The following is a 9,292-nucleotide window of genomic DNA, read 5'->3' on the forward strand; positions in this document are numbered from 1 at the left end:
GGAGGGGATATCAGGTGTTTATTGAGTAGTGCTAAGGCATCACACCTGTTATTTGTGATTTTTGATAATGTGGTGTCCACGGAATTGACAAAGTGATTGTTGAAGGTATCGGGATCAATTGTAATAGGAGATCTGTTTATAGAAGTGCCTTTTTCCCTATTGATCACATTCCAGGCAGCTTTGAATTTATTAGAGGCACTATTAATGAAATCCATGTTCGCATTTTGTTTCGCTTTTATTGCTGCGAAATGATACTCCTTATTCAATCTTTTATACACTTGTTTCAAATCCTCAGTGGGTAGTCGCTTGTACTCATGATAGGCATGTAGTACACTTTCCCTGCGTATTTGGACCTCGGGATTGTTTGAGTGGCCACGTGATTTAAAGAATTTTCGGACTGGGACAGCTTTTCTGGGAAAGGATTCATTAAAAAGGGAGATTAAGGTTTCAAAGAACAAAGAGAAATTTGAATGACTGTCGTTGTGTGAGAGTAAGCTAGTCCAATCCACACCACCAAGCAGGCCTTTAAAGACTTCAAGGCCGTGAATGGTGATTGGACTTACGTACTTACTTTCTTGTATTACTTTCTTTGCAAGTTCATCCAAGTTACAAGAAAATTGTTTAGTAAGATTGTATCTAAAAAAAAAACTTTTCAAAAATGGTCGATGTCGTGATAACTTTTAAAATATGAAAGGCCCATGAAATCCAATGATGATAGGATAGGATAATCCTAGGATCTTTGCAGCAAAATGAACAAATATCTCCAAAGCATGTGTATGGAAATCGCCGACGAAATCATACTACCACCACCCGGTCAATGATGCTTTCCGCCCTCATCACTTCGTCACTAATAACGTAATAAAAACGAATGTGGTCTCGCTCGATTGAGTTTATGATGCGAGGGTGACATTGAGGGTCTGCATTGACGGCAGGCGCGAGTGGGCGCTTGTGTTGATTGCCGGCCATTTTGACGAACGGTGAGAACTTCCGCGATCATTTTCCACGAGTGCGACCATATGGTGCGATTATGTTGAATTAAAGTTACATGCAACAATAATAATAAAATTAAATTGCTGATATCCGTCCACTTCATCCGAAAATCCGCGGGGACCATAGTGAGCGCCTTGTACATTAGAGCTGTGTCGTTCATAAATGAATCGTTCAAAATGAACGATTCAAGGGCATGAACCGAATGAATTGAATCGATTGAATTTACGTTTTCCACTCGAATCGTTCAAAATGAACTATTTGATGGAAGATTCAAATACGCCGAATCCAAATCGTTCAAAATGAACGATGGAAGACTCAAATCCGCCGAATCTAAATCGTTCAAGAAGAACGATTTGAATTCGGCTTGACTGCGTTGATGCTACTTAGAAAGGCGAAGGATCATCATTAGATCCTGACGAATGGCCATACGGGTTGGCAATAAAAATGAATTCTTCACCATAATTACTATTGATTTGACTCGTAGGAGTATGAGGAATGCATTATAGTGTGACGGAACTAAATATGCACTGATTTCGTAGAATGCGATAAGAGCTTCAATCAGTAGCGTAGCACGGAGTAATCAGTGCTATAAGTATTCTTCTGACTATAACAGTGAAATGTAAATTCTTGAGGCAAGGGAATTTTTTTAGATGGAATTAAAATGAATTCTTCACTTTCACAATTAAATGTTTTAATACGTAAGGAAGTCTTTGAGAAATAGTTGCATGCAATAAAACAGTTAAAAATGTCTGTAATCTGACGGATTGAACTTAGTTTAAGAGTTATTAACATTAAGAGTAATTGCATGTCACAATTAATTTATCGTGGACTACTAATTTTAGTATAGCATAACATTCAGACAAATCGAAGAGGAACCTGAAAGCAATTTATTAGAGATGCCTTCAAAATGAAAATAAATTATCACTGCGAATTGCTATCCGTCATAATATTTTAAATGCAGTAGGTTGGCAGATTTGGGGTGGAGCTGATCCCCTCATATCCCCCCTACGCCCCAGGAGTACATTACCGTATTTACTCGTGTAAGCCGCGCCCTCGTGTATCCCGCGCACCCCCATTTTTGGGGCGGCTCGTGAGGAAAAAGAACTTCCTAACGCTTTTTGGGTGCGGTCCAATAAAGGAGGAACTCGTGATTCGTTGTTAAATCGATAAATTTACGTTTCCATGATTGATCAAGTTAAATAGTGTTAGAAATGTAATGCCTGCGAAGGTTTCCTACTTTCAATGCTAAACTCTGGAGAAATAAACGATAAGAATTTGAGGGAAAATAGAACGCGGCTTAGGTACATTAAAAAATGTGGAGGGTTCGTGTAAGCCGCGCACCCCTATTTTTTCACCGGCATTTCCGGAGAAACGGTGCAGGGCTTCTACGGGTAAATACGGTATTAATTTCTTACGACTCATACTTGCGACATCTTGTTCAAGATCCACACATATTAGCAGCAAGTTTATGTTTCCAACGGATTACTACCACGGCTCTCGTGAGACACAAATTGCGAATCAACTGTCTCTAGAATGAGCTCTATTCTGACAAGGTCGACGAATATTTCATATTAGACAGAACAATAATTTTAACTTCATAATTGAAAAACCATAGTTTTCACAGTTTAAGATGCTAATAGGGAAGAAATAAAAGTATAATACAACACACTGTTTTCATGTACTTCGTTTAGGTACATTTGTTTTCAACGCTTGCAACGTTTTAGTATATTACCATATTTACAGTTTTTTACCATAATGCCCGGCGATTGCAATAAAAACTCAAAGGAAAAATGAAAAAAATATTTTAATTTTTCTTAAAAGATACACAGAAACTTTCGCTTCGTTCCTTTGAAGGCTCACGGGATTGATAAGTTTACCGCTAAACTCCATGCAGGCGCCAATTCTCAATGTTGGGGGGCCCAAATGGGGGAGTTGGAAGAAAGGTGAGGGGTTGCGTAGGACTGCAACTGTGGGATAAAAATATCAAAGTATTAACATAAATTATAAAATGATGAAGAGTGATACCAGCTACTTAAATCAACTCGTGAAAAAATATATGTGGGGGAGGGAGGGAGATCCGTATTCAGGTTTTGAGGGGTAGTCTGGGAAACTCCTGAATTAGATGCGAAAGTTTATTGGTTATTTTGTGTGATTAATTACGAAAACAAAAGCTACTTTACCGATTTCCAAGACTCCTGAGGATTATTTCAGTCGGTCCTTCAAATATGTACAAAAACCTTTAGAGATAGGTAATGTATTTTTGAGGCCTTCAGCGACCCGAAAAAATAATTGAGGCACCTCACACCGGCAAAAATTCACTATTTACCATATGCTCGAAGGTACAGATCGATGGGACAGTTGTAAAGCTTTTAGCGGATGTTTTGACATGGCTGCTCAGGGAGTGGAGATAGGAGAGGGGAAGTTTTTAAAGCTAGAGAAGGAGTGGGGGTAGTCAAAATAGCCCCGGGGCACCTAAATGTCTGGAAGTGGCCCTCAGGAATGGTAAGAATTACCCAATTGATGGATTTACCTATTAACCGTGACATAGATTTGCAGATAAAAATAAAACATTCGTACATATTGATGTTATGTACAAACTGTGGAGTATCTTTTAATATTCAACGGGCTTTGGAATGCATTTCTTAGAAAAAAAGTATCAGACAAAACTAACGTTAAAAAAGCTTCATAAAACCCTAAGACTATTCTGAGGTAAATTCAAGCCTGTCTTAAAGTCTTCCGGAGGTAAACTTCAGGGTTCCTGAAGAAAAGCTCATGGTTCCTGAGGTGGACCTGTGGACTTTCCGGGGTTTTCAGAGCAATGCTTCAGGAACCTTGAGGTTTACCTCTCGACAACCCTAGGTCACCACGTAACTTCGAACCTGATAGGAGTTTTCTTGAGGTAAATTTGAAGATTTTTAGGTAATCTCTGGATGACCTCACATTTTTAAAGTAACATCAGCAAAACCTCCTAAGTATCCGAGCTATTTTCAGACAACTTTCGAACTGAGGTAAATACTAAAGCTGCAACCCAACGCTTTTCGAGTATTTTTTCCGCTGATACCTACGCCAGTGGCGCAACGAGGGGGGGGGGGTGTTTTGGGGGATAAACCCGCCCCCAAGAACTCACAGAAATTTTTAAGTTATATCTATTTTACCTAATTGGATTAATATTGCTTATAGAATAGTGTGGGGATCAATAAAATATCCCTCAGAAGACGGTAAAACTCATCATTTTCAACCATTAATCTTAAAAGTTTTCTGGAGGAGGGCCCTCTGCAGCTCCCACTTACCCTGGCAGGTATGCAATACCCCCAAGCTCCCCAGTATTAGTTACGCCTGAAACCCCCCCCCCCCTAGCCTTAATTCCTAGCTGCGCCCCTGACCTACGAAGGTCATAAAAAAACATCGGACCAACCTCTTTTATATTATACAGTAGATTCCGTTAAATGGGTCCACCGGTTGCTTGGGGCAGCCGCTTAATTGGGGTAGATCTTGAAGAACAGAGCCCAATGGAGGAATATCCCAGAGTATTCTCCGCTTAATTGGGACAGCATGCCGCTTTATTGGGCCATGAGTCGGCGACCTAGACTCTATACTCGCGACGAAATTAAATTTTTTTGTGTTCAGAATACTATTTTTTTTATATTTTCCTCCTTTGATTTTGCTCTTATTTTTCACAAATGTTCCTATTCTTGCCCTATTTTGAAATCTCTTGTTGTTAGAATATCCGTAAGGGGATAGGACTTTTCTTTAATAGGACTTAGTAAAAGACATTCATTCAGCGTCGCCCGAGGCTGTGAAAAATATTTTTAACAAAAATGTTATAATTCTTCAAAATGATAATAAATTAACTAAACTCGCTGATTTATTAATCAAATTAATAGTTTCATAAACTTATGTTGCATTACAAACATTCTTTAGTCTCTTTCTACCATTTCAAAGTTTTTTATGCCCATATACGAGAGAGTTCGCCTAATTGGGGCAGCCGCTTCATTGGGGCAAAGTGCATAAGTCCCGATATGTCCCAATTAACCGGAATCTACTGTGCCTATAAGCCAGCATATAGGGACCATTTGCAACCATCGCCATTATCGTTCCTACTGGATGGTTTGCCCGGTGAGGCTGCCTAACGAAATGATTACAATTATTGAAACATGCCACAACCACCACCCCTGTTCAGCAGGCACATCCATAAGAGAAAAATCCTCGTGAAACCTAACTCATTTCCCGAATTAGTTATATAGATTTCATTTCTTCTCAGCTCCTGGTTCATTCAGCATCCCGTAGCCATCACTCCAACGATCAGTTAGTGTATGACCCCCTCCCTCTTAGAATCCCACAAAATTCTTTGGGACACATTCTGGGAATTGATCAATCCAAATCTAGACACTCTTGTTTCTGAAGAGTTCGAATTAATAAAAACAGCCATCAACGGCTTGCGTCCCTTAAAGCCTCATTCAAATCCCAGAATCACATTTACAAGTAAAATTTAAAACTCTAGCCAAATAATCGTATCATAAAATTCATTAATAGCTAATTTATTATTACTCATTCCGGAAAATATTGTATCTTTCACACGGGAAATGTATATAGAGTTTTATGTTGGGTGGGCAGCAATCTTGCTAGGGGTTTAGGGGCTATAGAACACACTCCACTAAAAATTATTCCATATCCTCTATTATTATTCCATAGTCTCTAAGTGTTCCTGCAACATTTGTTTAAATTAGCCTCTAAAAACAACATTTTAAATACTATCCAAGCCTAAAATTTATTTACACTTTTGATAATTTTGTTTCCATATTACTTGAATGTACAGGTTTCGTACTTTTTTCGAACAAATTAACATTTGAGTTAGGGGGGGGGCAGGCTCTCCTAGCCCCACAAAAACTCTGCCCATTGTTCTTCACCTCTTACGAGCGGTCCCCTCTTTCAGAGGCCTCTTTTCTCCAAACGGTTCGGTTGCCGCTCCAGACAGGTTTCAACGAACTTGCTAGGACAGCTGAGGCATCCACTCAAAAGCGTGACACACAAACGAAAACCTAAATGCCTTTGGTCACAGACGTCAGATCTCAAAACGTCGATGTGTTCTCAGCCCCCATTGACTCAGCTCCTCTCAACGACCTCCAACCCAAGGCTCACAAATCGCTAATATCCTTTGCTAGATCACTTATCATCGACCTAGCCGAAAAACCCTCCATCCGCCGCCACCATCCAGTCCTAATAGGTAAGTAGAACGAGACCTTGGGCCACATGCATCGTTTCATCAATATGAATGTAATTGAAAAGCGTCATTCAATGCATGGGAAGATTTTATAGAATTCATGTGACTCGAAGCTGAACTTTACCGGGTTGAGATCATCAAGGGGGATCGGGTTGGTGTAGTGGTAAGAGTTTGGGCTCCGCACCACGGGCGGGTGTACCCAGGATCAAAACTAGAGGGGGGCAAGCCGTGGTCGTTGAGATGTAACACAGAAATGGTTTATTAAACCAAAATTTCAAGAAAATTATAACAGCGCTGTATTAATTTTTAAAATTATTTGCTCGAAAAAAAATATATTTTCATTTTAATTACGTGTCTTATATTAACATCACTTTTCATGAATGTAAAGAAAATTTGTTCAAAACTTCCGTATTGAACTAAATTTACTTTTGCTTCTTGAGGGAGGGGGGTTGCCCCCTGCTGCCCCCCGCATAGTACGTCCATGCTTCGCACCCAATCGATCTGGGTTCAAATCGAATTAACATCGGCGGTGGGAGAGATATTTCAGAGATTACCCAATTCCTGCTTGCGGGGCCGGTTTCAGCGGTGAGCTAAGTACGCGGCTGCGTAGGGCGTCTATTGTCGGCTTCAAAATTATGCGCCGCTCTATTTTTGCTAATTTATATCTGAGCTAGCGTGCATACTAAAATAATGATTGATACGTCGTTTTAAAGAACATTTTATCCTAACTTCTGATTTATTTTTTGTTTTATGAAAACTTCAAAAATGTAGACACACCAATGCAATAAATGACTCTGCGTACCGTAAAATTAGCCTTTTTGTCAACTCAGCCTAGGGAAAACTATTACGTCCACATCATTCATCTTCCACATTGAATTGCAAACATTAATGTTGATAAATAAAATCGCTTTGGCATATTTTTAGAACGCATAATTTTTTTTGCAATTTACGAAAATGTTAACGCATTATTTAGTAAGCGCTGGTTTTTAAGCTCTAAAAATATCACAGTCAATATGTAAGAGCAAGCACGTTACAAGTTCACGCTGACATTTAAGTCTCGACCCTTATTCCTGAAGTATTAGTATTTTTATAAATCCAGAGAGAATCCCATTACCTCACAGGTTATTTTTGAGGGGACGGAATGTTGTTCGCTTACACTTGAAAAATACCTAGAGCCGGCCCTGGCTGCTTGAGTGCTTCAAGTTGGGCACCTTAAACGTATCACTCCGTTCGTCGGATGGGATGATAAGCCGTGGTCCCCTTGGCGCCTTCTGTTAAGAGCAGGCTAATGCCGACGCCGGGTTTCTCTCCACCCTTCCTTCCTTTCCTCGCCGCACAAATGACCAAAGCTGTCGGTTGCCTCAGTCGCCTAGAGCGCAGACGTATCAGTTGTAGTACTGGGTCCCGGCCCCCGTGGTTGTAACGGTTGTAACCTTAAAAGAACCCCCCTTGGGTTCTCATTGGTGTCGGTCGCTTCCTCTAAATACCTTACCACCATGAGCCCAATAATGCATTTCAATAAACACATATATTTGGTCGTATTTCACAGATTTTCATTACTGTTGAACCGGCTTTACTACAAAAGTGTGAATACCAAGGGACAAATAAATTCGGGGAATAAGCCTTATTCACATCAAGTACCATCTTCATGTTTTGTATTGTATCAACATATTTTTATATGGCATGATACTAATACAAAATTTTCATCTATCTTTCTGCCGTATGGAAAAAAGAGCAGCCAACCTAGCAGGGATAGGAAAAAAGTGTTACTATTTGGTCTTTAAACCAATACCCAATCCTCGCAAAATGTAACTATTAAGGCCGTTTTACACGGTACACGGAATTGCGCAGGTTAGAGCTGCATTAAATTCTAAAATGGCGTGGAATTGCGCGAATGCATGAACGAAATTAGAACGGGCTATTTTGCCGTCTCGCATCCACGCATTCTCGCATGTGTTCTAGCAATTCACCGCTTTACACGACGCAATTTTGATTGCTCCTTCACACGTACGTCAGACTGCGTAATTCCGTGTACCATGTAAAACGGCCTTTACACTACTGCACTCGCGCACTGATTTTACACACTCGCAAAAATGTACCTTTCCTCAACAATAATTATGACATAGTCAGATTAAAAGTAGTCTCTGCAGTCAAGCCCCGTTTCCCCTGTCAGCACAGATACCTCACACTTTATAGGCGACCTTAACCTTTGGTTGTCTCATGAAGAGAAGTGTGGATGCATGTCAAACAAAACATAGGAGCACTAAGCTTCACTTTCACTTCGTCAATGGCGCTAAGTCGTCTCAAAGAGGGTTTTAGGAAAAAGGAGGCTAGGCTAAAGCGAGCAGGGGAGGTGAATACGGGTTCAACTCCACCTAAGTGCAGTGAAGATTGTCTCAGGGGGCGTCCATTAATTACGTGAGGTGATTTTTTAACCCCCCATACCCTCTCAGTGAGATATCGTGAGAGTTGGCTCGACCCACTTCCTCTAATCTCAAGTGAGATAGTTCGAAATACGTATTTTCATTGTAGATACGTTAATCCATGCTTCATTTCGTCGGATTTATCAAAAAAACAACTTGTTTAATTATTTTAAAGATTATTATTTAAGATTACACGGATCGCAATTTTACACTGTTTCTTACGAAAAATAATTACGTGATACTTGCCAGGACAGTACTAAGTCTCCCCCACGTGAGATTGGGTGAGAATCGGATTGACCCCCTCCACCCCTAAACATCTCATGTAATAAATGGATACCTCCTTATAGGCGTTCCTGCTCCAACTGAAACCCCTCAACCCCGCAAAATGTACCTCCGAAACATTTTTCTCATTAAAGAGAGTATAGGGGAGAGCGAGGTAATACCGTACGGCGGGGCAATACCGTGCACCATAATTTTAGATCCACTGGAGTATCCATAGTGAGCGCTGGGTAATACTGCTGCATAGCAGAAGGAAAGCGAAACCGATTAAGACAATCCGGGAGCTTCTGCCTTTACGCACATGCATGTGATGAAAGTTTTTTTCTGTTTTGCCAAATTTTCTTCTAATTTTAACCCTCAAGACTAACTCGAACCGAGG

This window comes from Ischnura elegans, chromosome X (assembly GCF_921293095.1).
Source record: "Ischnura elegans chromosome X, ioIscEleg1.1, whole genome shotgun sequence".
In the NCBI taxonomy this organism is placed as follows: domain Eukaryota; kingdom Metazoa; phylum Arthropoda; class Insecta; order Odonata; family Coenagrionidae; genus Ischnura; species Ischnura elegans.